The sequence below is a fragment of the Chlorocebus sabaeus genome, chromosome 22 (genome assembly GCF_047675955.1).
Source record: "Chlorocebus sabaeus isolate Y175 chromosome 22, mChlSab1.0.hap1, whole genome shotgun sequence".
Lineage (NCBI taxonomy): Eukaryota > Metazoa > Chordata > Mammalia > Primates > Cercopithecidae > Chlorocebus > Chlorocebus sabaeus.
In genome coordinates, this window is record NC_132925.1 from 99,035,792 (window position 1) to 99,054,328 (window position 18,537).

Below are 18,537 nucleotides of genomic sequence, written 5' to 3' on the forward strand. Positions count from 1 at the left end.
AATCTGTGCTACACTGTAATGTGTTAACACCAACATCTATTATCAAAATTTTCCATTTGGTTTACTCACAGGACATTATAATTGTGTTTAATTGCTATTTTAATCAAGAAAGGAAATTTCACTCAATTTCAGGTAACAGAGGAATTACATGATAATGCATGTTTGTGTGGTTATCTCGAGTTAATTCAGCAGGTGCTGTTTTCAGCTAAGCTTTATTGTATTGTTTAGAGATGAAAAACTATTTGATTGATTTAGAAGTACGTATCTGTCTCTTTCTGGACTTGAGGGATTCAGTGTCCATCTGTTTTCATATCTCCTTCCCCATCAGGCACAATTCAACATTTTTTTTCACATATCACATAGTATGCTATGTTTTGATTCTTTATCTCCTTAATCCAGTTGTATGTGTCCTTACATCTTTCATTAAAATTACACAGTCAATGAGCCTTTTGTTTTCCCAGTGATGTCAAGGTTATGCTGGCATTTGTATTGTAGTTGTTCTCATTTTTATTACATAAACTCTTAGAAAATGTAATCACACTATTCACAATATTAAAAAATTAAATAAGATTGGACATCCAAATTGTTAAAAGAAAGGCCTCCATAAATCTGCTCTTCCAAAAAGAAATAAAACAGTCCCAAAAATGTTTTAATCACACTTTTCAGAACTCTAAGATTAACCAAAGCCTTGCAACAACACGAAGACCATTCATTTGATGAAAACTGATTACCCTCAGTAAGAACGGCAGGGTTCATGGCACTTTAATTTGACCTACTCTCATTCCCATCTTTCTAACTCTACAGTAGCCTTGAAAATCAGCAGCCATTTAGTCAACATGTACTGCATTTGGAGCTTCTCAAAAAGCCCCACCCTAGGGCGTTGTCACTATGCTATCTACCTCATAGTTCCCTGGAGAAACCCCATGTGCAATATGCTGTCGTTACTTAACTCAGAGCTCACCCTATAGGAAAAGCCCTTACTCCAGAAGATTTGTCAAAATAATCAGTGGCAATAGTAACAATAATACATAGTTTCAAATAGCTAGAAGGATAATATTGAATGATCCCAGAGAAATGATAAATGCTTGAGATGAATATGCTAATTATCCTGATTCAAATATTCTTCATTATACAGATGAAAGCATTGCTATGTACCCTATGAATATGTACAGTTATTTTTAGTTAAAAAGTTTTTAATGAAAAAGTTTTTTAAAAAATCAGTGTCGATTATTTAACATCACAGCTTCCCAAACCTGTAATACCAGTTGAGGTAAACAAGAACCTGACCAATAATTAAAAGGGAGATCTAGGGAGCAATATGCCATAAAGGACCTTGAAAATCTCTAACATATTCCTGGGGACCTAGAAGGATGCATGCCATGCAATGCTATATGCATTGAAGAAAAGACCTGAGAATACCCCAATCACTCCTCACTGGCTGACCTTGAGGCCCTGAGCTATTAGAAAGTAAAGTCTAAGGTAAAGGTGTAAACTGTCTAAGTGTTGAAAGACATGATTTTACACAGAGTCCCTCAGCAAAAACTGGAATATGTATTGGCTCAAAGCATTAAAAAAAAAACTCTGACCGGCCAGGCACAGTGGCTCACGCCTGTAATCCCAGCACTTTGGGAGGCTGAGAGCAGAGCACAAGGTCAGGAGTTCAAGACCAACCTGGCCAACATAGTGAAATCCCATCTCTACCAAAAATACAAAAATTAGCCCAGTGTGGTGGCAGGCACCTGTAATCCCAGCTACTCGGGAGGCTGAGGCAAGAGAATCGCTTGAACCCAGGAGGTGGAGGTTGCAGTGAGCCAAAATCATGCCATTGCACTCTAGCCTGGGCGACAAGAGCAAGACTCCATCTCGAAAAAAAAAAAAAAAAATCTCTGACCAAACATCATCTAATCACTAAACTGACTGAGCAGAAGCTTCACAAACCACAAAGAATACAGACAATAGCAACAAAAGTATGAACAACAACAAACCCTCAGGAAAGGAAGAAAATTATTCCCAAAATTACCACATAATATTATCTAAAGTACCCAATTTTCAATGAAAATTCTGAAACACACAGAGAAATAGGAAGGTGTGACCTATACAAAGAAAAGAAAGCAGTTAATGAAAATTATCCCTGAAGGGGGACTGGATGTTGAAATTACCAGACTAAGATGTTAAATTTTATCAATATATTCAAAGAACTAAAGGGATTACAGCCAAACAATTAAATAAAGTATGACAGCAGTGACTCATTATGTAGAAAATATCAAGACATGAATAGAAATTATTTTTAATAAAGAGCCGAAATACAATTATTTGAACAAAAAAATACTATCAGGTTTCAACAGCAGACTTGAGTGGGCAGAAGAAGCAACAAACTTGAAAATCATTCAACAAAGATTATCTAGTCTGAAGAATAGTAAGAAAAAGATGGAAGAAAATGAACAGAGCCTTAGAGACTTGCAAGACACTGTCCAACACATTAAGATGTGTACAATGGGAATTTCAGAAAGAGAGGAGAAACAAAAATCTTTAATCAACACATTCAAGAAGCTGAACAAACACTAAGTAATGTAATCTCAAGGAGATACTATAATCAAACTGTTGGAAGCCAAAGTCAAATATAGAATCTTGAAAATAGCAAGAGAAAAACAATCCATTACATAAAAGAAATCCTTAATAAGATTAGTAGCTGACTTCTCAACAGAATTCATGGAGGCCAGAAGATAGTGGAATGACATACTTAAAGTACTAGAAGGTGAGGGGAAGAGAATGTCTGTTAACCAAGTATTCTGCATACAGCAAAATTACCCTTAGAAAGGAATTTAAAACATTCTCAGACAACCTAAAAGAGAGAAAATTTATCAATAGTAAATCTGCTTTACAAGAAATAACAAAGAAGTTCTTCAGGCTGAAATGAAAGGATATTAGATGGTAACTCTAATTCACATAAAGAAATAATGAGCACCAGTAAAGGTAATTACATAGACAAATGTAAATCACAGTACAAATGTACTTTTTGTAATATTTTCTTCTGCTATCTGATTTAAAAGTGAGTTTCACAAAGCAATTATAAAATGGTATGGGTGGGCTTATAACATATCAAGATTTAATATGTGATTAAAACACAAAAGAGTACAGATGGAATCAAGCAATACTGATACTAAGCTTCTAGATATTAATAAAATTAATATTAATCCAAAGTAGGATTTTTTTAGAACAAAAAGAAAACTGTTTTATTACAAAATCAAACTTGAATGTGACATGCATCATAGTCAATCTGCTTAAGAGACTGCAGAGACAGAAAGATGGTCACCAAAATTAGTCCACAAGTGGAAGAATTTACAGCACCATGTCATACATAATTCATCCCAAATTCACATGGAGATTGAAGAGGCTATCTGTGTATGCTAATTGTTTATATTCAATGACAAAAAATCTTTTCACATCTGCATAACAGGAGGTAGTTTAGCAGCTTGAAGCCAGGTACTTGCTGAAGGTAGGCTTTCATTCTGCTGCAAAAATGGTTGAAAAGAGTTCTATCCTTTTGGCTTTTAGAGCAGTGGCTCTGCGCTCTATGGCATTAGCTACAGCACTCCTGCTTGCTTTTCCTGGTTGCTGGTGTCCAAAGTAGGATGTTTTAAGATGCTAATTATAATTCTCAGTGCAACCACTAAGAAAATAACTCAAAAAATATGGTTAAAATGGAATTATAATTATATATTAGAAAATATCCTTTTAAAACAAAAGAAGGCAATAATGGAAGAATAGAGGAACAAAAAGTCATAAGGCATATAGAAAACAAATAGCAAAATGATAGCCATAAATCCTATTTTAACAATTATATTAAATGTAAATGGATTAAACCCTCCAATTAAAAGTCAGAGGTTGGAAAAATGGATTTTAAACAAATATGATTCATCAGTCTGTTGGCTATAAGGTTCCACTGTAGATTCAAAACACAAATAGGTTAGAAGTAAAAAAAAAACAAAAACAAAAACAAAAAAATGCATCATGCACATAATGGCAAAAAGAAAGCAGACATGTTTGCATTAATATGAGACAAAATCCATTTTAAAACAAAAATTTTTACCAGAAACAAAGCAGGAAATTTTATAATGATAAATTTTCAATATATCTGGTAGACATAACAATTATAAACATATGTGCACCTAACAACAGAGCCCAAAAATATATGAAAGAAAAACTGACAGAATAAAAAGGAGAAATAGACAATTCTACTATAACAGAGATTTCAGTACCCCATCTTCAATAATGGATGCAACAATAGACAGCAGTTCAATAAAAAAAAGATGTGAACAAACTATAAACCAACTAGATCTAAGAGATGTATATAGAAAGTAATCCACCCAACAACAGCAGAATACACATTCTTCTCAAGCACACATGGAACATTTTCCAGAATAAACAATAAACATAAAGCAAACCTCAATAAATTTTCAAGAAATCATACAAGGTATATTATCTAACCACAATAAAATAAAATTGGAAATCATAACAGAAGGAAACTTGAAAATGTACTAATATGTGAAAATTAAACATGCTTCAAAATAACCAATGGATCAAAAAGTAAATAACAGGAAAATTAGCAAATACTTTGACATACATGTAACTAAACACAACAAATGAAAACTTTTGTAATGCAGCAAAAGCAGTGCTCAGAGGGAAATCTACAGCTATGAACAGCTACATTAAAAAAGAAGAAGAATCTCAAATCAATAACCTTACCTTCCACCTTAAGAAATGGAAAAGGAAAGAGCAAACTTAACTGAAAGCAAGGAAATATTGAAGCAGAAATAAATGAAATAGACAATAGAAAAACAACAGAGAGAATCAATGAAACAAAAAGTTGGCTTTTTGAAAAAGTCAATAAAATAGACAAATCTTTAACTAGCTTGACCAAGGAAAAAGAGAGGAAACTCAAATTACCAAAATTGGGAATAAGAAAGGCTGAGGTGGGAGGATAGCTTGAGCCCAGGAGTTTGAGACTGCAGTAAGCTATGATTGTGCCATTGCACTACAGCCTGGCAACAGAGAGAAGCTCTGTCTCTAAAAAAATGAGAGAGAGGATATTACTACTGACCTTAGAGTAATATAAAGAATTATAAGGAAATATTATGTACCATTGTATACCAACAAATTAGATAGCCTGGATAAAATGAACAAATTTATAGAAAGACACAAAACACCAAAACTGACTCAAGAAGAAATAGAAAATCTGAATAGCCCTATAACAAATAACAAGATGGATTTACTAGTTTAAAAATTATCCCCAAAGGGAAGTCAAGACCCAAATGGCTTCATTAGTGAATTCTAACACACATTTGAAGAAGAAATAATACTAATTTTTTACAAACTCTACCAAAAAGAGGAGGGAACACTTGCTAAAGCATTCTATGGGGCAATATTTCACTGATACCAAAACAAAATAAGTATCACAAGAAAATAACACTACAGACCAATATTCTTCATAAATATAGATACAAAATTTCTTAACAAAATATTAGCAGGCAGAATCCTGCAACATGTAAAAGTGCCCAAGTGGAATTTATCTCAGGAATACAAAGTTGTTTTGACATCCAAAACTCTATCAGTGTAATCAATTAATATGTACATTATAGAATGAAGGACCAAAAACCCTCCTACTTGATCTTCTTAATAAATGCAGAGAAAGTATCTGACAAAATCCAATACCATTTGATGATTAAGTAGATAACAACAACATTTATGAATAAAAGGGAACTTCCTCAACCTGATAAAGATTACCTATGAAAAACCCACAGTTAACATCATACTTAATGGTAAAAGACTAAATTATTTCCACCTAAGATCAAGAACAAGACAATGATATCCACTGTCATTACTTTTCAATCAACATTGTACTAAAAGTTCCAGCCAGGGCAATTAGGCAAAAAAATGAAATTAAATTAAACTAGAACTGGATAAGTCTAGTTCTTATCCAGACTAGAAAGGAAGAACCTAAACTATGTCTATCTGTAGATGACATTATCTTTTATATAGAAAATGCCAAGGAATCCACAAAACACTACTAGAGCAAATAAATAAGTTCAGCAAGATTGGAGGATACAAGAACAATGTACAAAAGTCAATTTTATAAAAAATCTGAAAATGAAATTAAGAAAACAATTCTATTTACAATAGCATCAAAAAGAATTAAAAACTTAGAATTAAATATAAAAAGTGCAAAACTTGTCCAGTGAAAACTGTGAAATACTGTTGAAATAAATCTATAAAGGACTAAGTACATGGAAATGCATTCAAGTTATGTGGCAGAAGACTTAACATTGTTAGTCAGGCAATACTTGCCAAATTGATCTACAGATTTAGTGTAACCCCTATTAAAATCCCAGTTACTTTTTTGCAGAAATTTGCAAGCTGATTCAAAAATTCACAGGAAAATATGATGTATTCATAATAGCCAAAACAATCTTGAAAAGGAAAGACAAAGTTGAAGACTTCACATTTTTATTTCAAAACTTACTATAAAGCTACAGTAATTAAGACAGATTGGTAGTGGTATAACAATAGACATACAGATCAATGGAATAGAATTGAGAGTCTATAAAGAAATTCTGACATTTACAATCAATTTTAAACAAGGGTGCCAAGACATTTCAATAAGGAAAGAAAATCTTTTCAACAAATAATACTGGAACAATTGGTTATTCACATTTGAAAAATGATATTGAGTTTCTACCTCATATCATACACAAAAGTTGACTCAAAATGGATCACAAACGTAAATGTAAGAGTTAAAACTATAAAATTCTTACAAGAAAAATAGAAGTAAATCTTTGTGTCCTGAGTTAAACAAAGATTTCTTAGATATGACACTAAAAGCACAAACAACAAGAAAAGATAAATTGGGCTTCCTCAAAATTAAATACTTTTTACAAAGAATATCATCAAGAAAGTAAAACAAGGCAATCTATAAATTAAGACAACATTTTTGCAACTCACACATCTAAGTTCCTAAGTTACTTGTATCCAAAACATATAAAGAACCTTCATTACTCAGTAATAAAAAGACAAATAACCCAATTTAAAAAGGGACAAAGGATCTAGATAAACATCTACCTAACAAAAATATGCAAAAAATAGCCAATAAGCATATGAAAAGATGCTCAGAACCATTATCCTTCAAGGAAATGTGAATCAAACTATAATGAGATACTATTTTACACTCACTAGGACTGCTACAATTTAAAAAATCAGGTCTACCCTCTTTGGGTCCCCTCCCTTTGTATGGGAGCTCTGTCTTCACTCTGTTAAATCTTGCAACTGCACTCTCTCTCGGTTCAGCTCAAGCTGAGTTGCAGCTCAAGCTGAGCTTTCGCTCGCCGTCCACCACTGCTGTTTGCTGCCATCGCAGACCTGCCGCTGACTTCCATCCCTCCAGACCTGGCAGGGTGTCTGCTGTGCTCCTGATCCAGCGAGGTGCCCATTGCTGTTCCCGATCAGGCTAAAGGCTTGCCATTGTTCCTGCACAGCTAAGTGCCTGGGTTCGTCCTAATTGAGCTGAACACTAGTCACTGGGTTCCAAGGTTTTCTTCCATGACCCACAGCTTCTAATAGAGCTATAACACTCACCACATGGCCCAAGATTCCATTCCTTGGAATCCATGAGGCCAAGAACCCCAGATCAGAGAACACGAGGCTTGCCACCATCTTGGAAGTGGCCCGCTGCCATTTTGGAAGCAGCCCACCACCATCTTGGGAGCTCTGGGAGCAAGGAACCCCCCGGTAATATTTTGGTGACACAAAGGGACCTCCAAAGTGGTGAGTAATATTGAACCACTTTCACTTGCTATTCTGTCCTATCCTTCCTTAGAATTGGAGGAAAATACCAGGCACCTGTTGGCCAGTTAAAAACGATTAGCATTGTCACTGGACTTAAGACTCAGGTGTGAGGCTATCTGGGGAAGGGCTTTCTAACAACCCCCAATCCTTCTGAGTTGGGAATGTTGGTCTGCCTGGAGCCAGCTTCCACTTTCAATTTTCTTGGGGAAGCCAAGGGCCAACTAGAGACAGAAAGCTGTTGTTCTGAACTCCCAGCATTAGCCGGTTGAGATCATGGCACAGCCAGAAATTTCTACTCAACAGTCGCCCATGCGTGCGCCCTACCTTTCCTTCTGACCCATACCTCCTGGGTCCCGACCACGACTTTCTTGAAAATGTAGCCCCAAAATTCTCCTTACCTCTGAATCTACTTCCTCTGATTCCTGCCTCCTAGGTAATAATGGTTCAGACTTCCATTTCCTCTAGCAAGTTGTATCTCCAAAGGGATCTAAGGAAGCTCTACACTGTATCCTTAGGCATCTAGGCTATAAACCCAGGGAGTCTTATCCCTTGTGTCCCTCCCAATTTAGGTATACAGCTCTTGACATGGGCAGTTGTGTGGGACATGTTCCCCACCACCTTTGCTAGGGCCCCAAGTTTGTAATGGCTAAGAGAGAGAGAGAGAGAGAGAGAGATGGAGAGAGAGAGAGAGACAGAGAGAGAGAGATGGAGACAGATGGAGAAAGAGAGAGACAGAGAGAGATGGGGAGAGAGAGAGAGATGGAGAGAGAGAGAGAGAGATGGAGAGAGAGACAAAGAGGGAGTCAAAGAGAAAAAGAAAGAGAAAGATAGAAATAGAAAACACACACACACACACACACACACACACACACACACACAGTGTGCCCTATTCCTTTAAAAGCCAGGGTAAATTTAAAACCTATAATTGATAATTGAAGGTCTTCTCTGTGACCCTATAACACTCCAATCCTACCTTGTTGTCAGTGTAAACAAAGGCGTAGACTGAAAACACTGAGACCACTGACAACCTATAGATTTCCTATCAAAAATTCTTAACCCAGTAACCCGCGGATGCATTCAATCTGTAGCGGCAACTGCTTTGCTAAAGCAGAAAGTAGAAAAGTAACTTTTAGAGGAAACTTCATTGTGAGCACACCTCACCAGTTCAAAATTATTCTAAGTCAAAAAAACAAAAAGGTAACTTACTAACTCAAAAATCTTAAAGTATGGGGTTATTCTGTTAAAAAAAAAAAAAAAGGTAATTTAACACTAACCACTGATAATTCCCTTAGCCCAGCAGATTTCCTTACAGGGAATTTAAATCTTAATTACCATACAAAGGTCCGACCAGACCTAGGAGGAACTCCCTTCAGGACAGGAGGATGGATGGTTCCTCATAGGTGATTGAGGAAAAAACCACAATGGGTATTCAGTAATTGATAGGGAGACTCTTGTGGAAGCAGAGTTAGAAAAATTGCCTAGTAATTGGTCTCCTCAAACATGCGAGCTCTTTGCACTCAGTCAAGTCTTAAAGTACTTACAGAATCAAAAAAGGACTACCTCAATCCTGACTCAAAAGGTTACCTACACCCTCTCTGAAATGAATTTGCATAAAAAACTATTGTTATGGGAATGCATCTTGATGAGGCAGCTGGGTTGTTATGAAATACTCAGGAACCCAGCCCACCTCTAGGACTCACCCCTGAGCACAAAGGCAATGTTGGGCATGCTGGTAAAGAACCGCTAGAATCCAGCAGCCCGGATGCCTTTCTTTGTGGTTAAGAAAGGTGGGAGAAGGGGTGCAGGACTGCAACATCGGTGAGCGTAACTAATCTGATAAGCAGAGGTCCATGGGTGGTTACACACCCTGGAAAGGAATAAGTATTAGGACCATAGAGTATGCTCTAGGACTAATGCCCATCAGAAAATGACTAGAGGTGCTTGCATCCCTAAGTTCTTTTTTCAGATGGAAAACATTCCCTCCCGAAGGCAAAAACGCCCCTAAGATGCATTCTAGAGAATTGGGACCAATTTGACCCTCAGACACTAAGAAAGAAACGACTTACATTCTTCTGCAGTACCGCCTGGCCACGATATCCTCTTCAAGGGGGAGAAACCTGGCCTCCTGAGGGAAGTATAAATTATAACACCACCTTACAGCTAGACCTCTTTTGTAGAAAAGAGGCAAATGGAGTGAAGTGCGATATGTACAAACTTTCCTTTCATTAAGAGACAATTCACAATTATGTAAAAAGTGTGATTTATGCCCTACAGGAAGCCCTCAGAGTCTACTTCCCTACTCCAGCATCCCCCCGACTCCTCCAACTAATAAGGACCCCCCTTCAACCCAAACGGTCCAAAAGGAGGTAGACAAAGGGATAAACAATGAACCAAAGAGTGCCAGTATTCCCCGATTATGCCCCATCCAAGCAGTAGGAGGAGAATTTAGCCCAGCCAGAGCGCATGTACCTTTTTCTCTCTCAGACTTAAAGCAAATTAAAGTAGACCTAGGTAAATTCTAAGATAACCCTGATGGCTATATTGATGTTTTACAAGGGTTAGGACAATCCTTTGATCTGACATGGAGAGATATAATGTTGCTGCTAAATCAGACACTAACCCCAAATGAGAGAAGTGCCGCCATAACTGCAGCCCGAGAGTTTGGCGATCTCTGGTATCTCAGTCAGGTCAATGACAGGATGACAACAGAGGGAAGAGAACGATTCCCCACAGGCCAGCAGGCAGTTACCACTGTAGACTCTCATTGGGACACAGAATCAGAACATGGAGATTGGTGCTGCAGACATTTGCTAACTTGCGTGCTAGAAGGACTAAAGAAAACTAGGAAGAAGCCTATGAATTATTCAGTGATGTCCAATATAACACAGGGAAAGGAAGAAAATCCCACTGCCTTTCTGGAGAGACTAAGGGAGGCATTGAGGAAGCATACCTCCCTGTCACCTGACTCTATTGAAGGCCAACTAATCTTAAAGGATAAGTTTATCACTCAGTCAGCTGCAGACATTAGAAAAAAACTTCAAAAGTCTGCCTTAGGCCCAGAGCAAAACTTAGAAACCCTATTGAACTTGGCAACCTCGGTTTTTTATAATAGAGATCAGGAGGAGCAGGCAGAATGGGACAAACGGGATAAAAAAAGGCCACTGCTTTAGTCATGGCCCTCAGGCAAGCAGACTTTGGAGGCTCTGGAAAAGGGAAAAACTGGGCAAATCAAACACCTAATAGGTCTTGCTTCCAGTGCAATCTACAAGGAGACTTTAAAAAAAATTGTCCAAGTAGAAATAAGCTGCCCCCTCGTCCATGCCCCTTATGTCAAGGGAATCACTGGAAGGCCCACTGCACCAGGGGATGAAGGTCCTCTAAGTCAGAACCACTAACCAGATGATCCGGCAGCAGGACTGAGGGTGCCTGGGGCAAGCGCCAGCCCATGCCATCACCCTCAGAGCCCCAGGTATGCTTGACCATTGAGGGCCAGGAGGTTAACTGTCTCCCGGACACTGGCACGGCCTTCTGAGTCTTACTCCTCTGTCCTGGACAACTGTCCTCCAGATCTGTTACTATCCGAGGGGTCCTAGGACAGCCAGTCACTAGATGCTTCTCCCAGCCACTAAGTTGTGACTGTGAAACTTTACTCTTTTCACATGCTTTTCTAATTATGCCTGAAAGCCTCACTCCCTTATTAGGGAGAGACATTCTAGCAAAAGCGGGGGCCATTATACACCTGAACATAGAAGAAGGAACACCCGTTTGTTGTCCCCTGCTTGTGGAAGGAATTAATCCTGAAGTCTGGGCAAGAGAAGGACAATATGGACGAGCAAAGAATGCCCATCCTGTCCAAGTTAAACTAAAGGATTCCGCCTCCTTTCCCCACCAAAGCAGTACCCCCTTAGAACCGAGGCCCAACAAGGACTCCAAAAGATTGTTAAGGACTTAAAAGTCCAAGGCTTAGTAAAACCATGCAATAGCCCCTGCAATACTCCAATTGGATAGATACTAGTTAGGAGTACAGAAACCCAACGGACAGTGGAGGTTAGTGCAGGATCTCAGGATTATCAATGAGGCTGTTGTCCCCCTATACCCAGCTGTACCTAACCCTTACACTCTGCTTTCCCAAATACCAGAGGAAGCAGAGTGGTTTACAGTCCTAGACCTTAAGGATGCCTTTTTCTGCATCCCTGTACGTCCTGACTCTCAATTCTTGCTTGCCTTTGAAGATCCTTCAAACCCAACATCCCAACTTACCTGGACTGTTTTACCCCAAGGGTTCAGGGATAGCCCCCATCTATTTGGCCAGGCATTAGCCCAAGACTTGAGCCAGTTCTCATACCTGGATGCTCTTGTCCTTCAGCACATGGATGATTTACTTTTAGCCGCCTGTTCAGAAACCTTGTGCCATCAAGCCACCCAAACACTCTTAAATTTCCTCGCTACCTGTGGCTACAAGGTTTCCAAGCCAAAGGCTTAGCTCTGCTCACAGCACGTTAAATACTTAGGGCTAGAATTATCCAAAGGCACCAGGGCCCTCAGTGAGAAACGTATCCAGCCTATACTGGCTTATCCTCATCCCCAAACCCTAAAGCAACTAAGAGGGTTCCTTGGCATAACAAGTTTCTGCCGAATATGGATTCCCAGGTACGGTGAAATAGCCAGACCATTATATACACTAATTAAGGAAACTCAGAAAACCAAAACCCATTTAGTAAGATGGACACCTGAAGCAGAAGCAGCTTTCCAGGCCCTAAAGAAGGCACTACCCAAGCCCCAGTGTTAAGCTTGCCCACGGGGCAAGATTTTTCTTAATACGTCACAGAAAAAAACAGGAATAGCTGTAGGAGTCCTTACACAGGTCCGAGGGACCAGCTTGCATCTCGTGGCATACCTGAGTAAGGAAATTGATGTAGTGGCAAAGGGTTGGCCTCATTGTTTATGGGTAGTGGTGGCAGTAGCAATCTTAGTATCTGAAGCAGTTAAAATAATATAAGGAAGAGATCTTACTGTGTGGACATCTGATGATGTGAACGGCGTACTCACTGCTAAAGGAGACTTGTGGCTGTTAGACAACCGTTTACTTAAATATCAGGCTCTATTACTTGAAAGGCCAGTGCTGCGACTGCACACTTTTGCAAATCTTAATCCAGTCACATTTCTTCCAGACAATGAAGAAAAGATAGAACATAACTGTCAACAGGTGATTGCTCAAACTTATGCTGCTCGAGGGGACCTTTTAGAGGTTCCCTTGACTGATCCCGACCTCAACCTGTATACTGATGGAAGTTCCTTTGTAGAAAGAGGACTTCAAAAAGCGGGGTATGCAGTGGTCAATGACAATGGAATACTTAAAAGTAATCCCCTCACTCCAGGAACTAGTGCTCAGCTGGCAGAACTAATAGCCCTCACTTGGGCACTGGAATTAGGAGAAGGAAAAAAAGGTAAATCTATATACAGACTGTAAGTATGCTTACCTCGTCCTCCATGCCCATGCGGCAATACGGAGAGAAAGGGAATTTGTAACTTCTGAGGGAACACCTATCAAACATCAGGAAGCCATTAGGAGATTATTATTGACTGTACAGAAACCTAAAGAGGTGGCAGTCTTCCACTGCCTGGGTCATCAGAAAGGAAAGGAAAAGGAAATAGAAGGGAACCACCAAGCAGATATTGAAGCCAAAAGAGGCGCATGCGGGACCCTCCATTAGAAATGCTTATAGAAGGACCGCTAGTATGGGGTAATCCCCTCTGAAAAACCAAGCCCCAGTACTCAACAGGAGAAATAGAATAGGGAACTTCACAAGGACATAGTTTCCTTCCCTCAGGATGGCTAGCCACCGAAGAAGGAAAAATACTTTTGCCTGCAACTAGCCAATGGAAATTACTTAAAACTCTTCACCAAACCTTTCACTTAGGCGTTGATAGCACCCATCAGATGGCCAAATTATTATTTACCAGACCAGGCCTCTTCAAAACTATCAAGCAGATAATCAGGGCTTGTGAAGTGTGCCAAAGAAATAATCCCCTGCCTTATTGCCAAACTCCTTCAGGAGAACAAAGAACAGGCCATTACCCAGGAGAAGACTGGCAACAAGATTTTACCCACATGCCCAAATCTCAGGGATTTCAGTATCTACTAGTTTGGGTAGATACTTTCACCGGTTGGACAGAGGTTTTTCCCTGTAGGACAGAAAAGGCCCAAGAGGTAATGAAGATAGTAGTTCATGAAATAATTCCCAGATTCGGACTTCCCCAAGGCTTACAGAGTGACAATGGCCCTGCTTTCAAGGCTACAGTAACCCAGGGAGTATCCTAGGGTTAGGTATACAATATCACTTATGCTGCGTGTGGAGGCCACAGTCCACAGGGAAGGTCGAGAAAATGAACGAAACACTCAAATGACATCTAAAAAAGCTAACCCAGGAAACCCACCTCACATGGCCTGCTCTGTTGCCTATAGCCTTACTAAGAATCCAAAACTCTCCCCAAAAAGAAGGACTTAGCCCATATGAAATGCTGTATGAATGGCCCTTCCTAGCCAATGACCTTGCAGTTGACTGAGAGATGGCCAACTTAGTTGCAGACATCACCTCCTTAGCCAAATATCAACAAGTTCTTAAAACATTACAAGGAACCTGTCCCCAAGAAGAGGAAAAGGAACTATTCCACCCTGGTGACATGGTATTAGTCAAGTCCCTTCCCTCTAATTCCCCATCCTTAGACACATCCTGGGAAGGACACTACCCAGTCATTTTGTCTACCCCAATCGCGGTTACAGTGACTGAAGTGGAGTCTTGGATACATCACACTCGAGTCAAACCCTGGATACTGCCAAAGGAACCCGAAAATCCAGGAGAGAATGCTAGCTAATCCTGTGAACCTCTAGAGGATCTGTGCCTGCTCTTCCAATGGCAACCAGGAGGAAAGTAACAAAATCGTAAATCCCCATGGCCCTCCCTTATCATATATTTCTCTTTACTATTCTCTTACCCCCTTTCACTCTCACTGAACCCCCTCCATGCTGCTGTACGATCAGTAGCTCCCCTTACCAAGAGTTTCTGTGGAGAATGTGGTATCCCGGAAATATTGATGCCCCATCATATAGGAGTTTATCTAAGGGAACCCCCACCTTCACTGCCCACACCCATATACCCAGAAACTGCTATAACTGCCACTTTTTGCATGCATGCAAATAATCATTATTGGACAGGGAAAATGATTAATCCTAGTTGTCCTGGAGGACTTGGAGCCACTGTCTGTTGGACTTACTTCACCCATACTGGTATGTCTGATGAGGGTGGAGTTCAAGATTAGGCAAGAGAAAAACATGTAAAGGAAGTAATCTCCCAACTGACCCAGGTACATAGCACCCCTAGCCCCTATAAAGGACTAGATCTCTCGAAACTACATGAAACCCTCTATACCCATACTCACCTGGGAAGCCTATTTAACACCACCCTCACTGGGCTCCATGAGGTCTCAGCCCAAAACGCTACTAACTGTTGGATGTGCCTCCCCCTGCACTTCAGGCCATATATTTCAATCCCTGTACCTGAACAATGGAACAACTTCAGCACAGAAATAAACACCACTTCCGTTTTAGTAGGACCTCTTGTTTCCAATCTGGAAATAACCCAAACCTCAAACCTCACCTATGTAAAATTTAGCAATACTATAGATACAACCAACTCCCAATGCATCAGGTGGGTAACTCCTCCCACACAAACAGTCTGCCTACTCTCAGGAATATTTTTTGTCTGTGGTACCTCAGCCTATCGTTGTTTGAATGGCTCTTCAGAATCTATGTACTTCCTCTCTTCTTAATGCCCCTACGACCATCTACACTGAACAAGATTTATGCAATCATATCGTACCTAAGCCCTGCAACAAAAGAGCACCCATTCTTCCTTTTGTTATTGGACTAGGAGTGCTAGGCAGACTAGGTACTGCCATTGGCGGTATCACAACCTCTACTCAGTTCTACTACAAACTATCTGAAGAACTAAATGGTGACATGGAATGAGTCGCTGACTCACTAGTCACCTTGCAAGATCAACTTAACTCCCTAGCAACAGTAGTCCTTTAAAATCGAAGAGCTTTAGACTTGCTAACCACTGAAAGAGGGGGATCCTGTTTATTTTTAGGGGAAGAATGCTGTTATTATGTTAATCAATCCAGAATCGTCACCAAGAAAGTTAAAGAAGTTTGAGATCGAATACAATGTAGAGCAGAGGAGCTTCAAAACAGTAGACCCTGGGGCCTCCTCAGCCAATGGATGTCCTGGATTCTCCCCTTCTTAGGACCTCTAGCAGCTATAATGTTTCTACTCCTCTTTGGACCCTGTATCTTTAACCTTGTTAAGTTGTCTCTTCCAGAATGAAAGCTGTAAAGCTACAAATGATTCTTCAAATGGAGCCCTAGATGCAGTCCATGACTAAGAGCTACCACAAACCCCTAGATCAGCCTGCTAGCCCATGATCCAATGTTAATGACATCGAAGGCACCCCTTCCAAGAAAATCTGAACTGCACAACCCCTACTATCCCCAAATTCAGCAGGAAGCAGTTAAAGCGGTCGTCGGCCGACCTCCCCAACAGCATTTGGGTTTTTCTGTTGACAGAGGGACTGAGACACAGGACTAGCTGGATTTCCTAGGCCAACTAAGAATCCCTAAGCCTATCTGGGAAGGTGACTGCTTCCATCTTTAAATACGGGGCTTGCAACTTAGCTCACACCCGACTAATCAGATAGTAAAGAGAGCTCACTAAAATGCGAATTGGGCAAAAACAGGAGGTAAAGAAATAGTCAATCATCTATTGCCTGAGAGCACAGTGGGAGGAACAATGATCACAATATAAACCCAGGCATTCAAGCCAACAATGGCTACCCTCTTTGGGTCCCCTACCTTTGTATGGGAGCTCTGTCTTCACTCTATTAAATCTTGCAACTGCAAAATAAATAAATAAATAAATAAAACAAAAATCAGAAAATAGCAAATGTTGGCAAAAATGTAGAAGAATCAGGATACTCATACAATGCTGTTGGGAATATGAAATATTGCATCTGCTTTGAAAAATGGTCAGGCATTCCCTTAAAAGTTTAAATACAATGTTGCCAAATGACCAGGCAGTTGCACTCATAAGTATATACCCAAGAGAATTAAAGCATATTTCTACCCACAAATTTGTACACAAATAGCAATTTTCATAGCAGCCTTGGTCATAATAGACAAAAAGTGGAAACAACCCAAAAGTCCATCAACTGATAAATGGATAAATAAAATATGGTATATTCATACAATGGAATATTGTTCAACACTAAAAGAAATAAAGTATTGATAGGTGCTACAGCATGGATGAACCTTGAAAACATGATGCTAAAAGAAATAAGCCAGTCACAAAAGTCGTATATTGTATAATTCAGTTTATATGAAATGTCCAGAATTGGCAAATCTACAGAGATAGAAAGTAAATTAGTGATTGCTTAGGGTATGTGGGAATGGGATGGAGAAAGTGACTTCTAATGAGTATAGGTTTTCTTTTGGGGTGATGCAAGTGTTCCAAAATTAGATACTTATTCTACTAATATATAGTTGACTCTTGAACAATGCAGGAGGTAGATGAACTGACCTTCCATGCAATTGAATATCTGCTTATAACTCTTTACTACCCCAAAACTTAACTACAAATAGACTTCTATTGATCAGAAGCCTTACTGATTACATAAACAGTTGATTAACGTGTATTTTTGTATGTTATACGTATTACATATTGTATTCCCACAATAAAGCTAGAGAAAAAAATGTTAAGAAAATAGTAAGAAAGAGAAAATATATTAACTACTCATTTAAGTTGAAGTGAATCATCCTAAGGGTCTCCATCCTTGATGTCTTCAGGTTACACAGACTGAGGAGGAGAAAGAGGAAAGACTGGTCTTGCTGTCTCAGGTGTGGCAGAGGCAGACAAAATGAAGGAGGTGGAAGGGGAAGCAGGAGAGGCAGGCACACTTAGTGTAACTGTGGAAATACATGATAATTTCTGTCTGACATTTTGCTTTATCATTCCTCCAAAAATGTTTCTATATGGTACCAATTATTCTTCCACCATTTGCTTTAGCTTCAGTGCCTATATCATAGAAGAGCCAGTGTCACAAAAGAAGTTGTAAGTACTCTTGAATAATTAAAACTTTTCTGCCAGATTGTCTAAAGTTTTTGGCACTGGTGCTTCCACATCTTCTTCCTCATCATCTGGCACTGGTTCAGATGCACTCATCTTTATAAAGTCATCATCTGTTAATTCCTATGGTGTGGTGTCTACTAGTTCTTGAATTCCTCCAAAATCCATATCTTGAAACCCTTCACCTACCACTTTTTTTTTTTTTTTTTTTTTTGCCATTATCCACAATCTCTTTCATGAATTCCTTGCTTGACTCTGTTGTAAATTCTGTGAAGTCATGCACAACATGTGAACACAGTTCTCTCCAGCAGAAAGTTATTTTATGCTTGATGGCTTTCATGGATTTTTCCAATGACAATGATGGCATTTTCAGTGGTGTAATCTTCCCACACTTTTATGATGTTCTCCCTAATGGGGTTCTCTTCCATAGCATTGACAACTCTTTCCATAAGGTACCATGTGTAATGATTTCGTAAAAGTCCTTATGATGCCCTGATCTGGAGGCTGAATTAGAGACA

General features: G+C 39.4%; 1 pseudogene; it reads left to right on the top strand.

Moving 5' to 3' along the window:
- LOC140709760 (uncharacterized) overlaps window positions 1–10,893 on the top strand; it is a 31,176-nt pseudogene extending 20,283 nt beyond the window's left edge.
- Window positions 10,894–18,537: the final 7,644 nt, after the last annotated feature.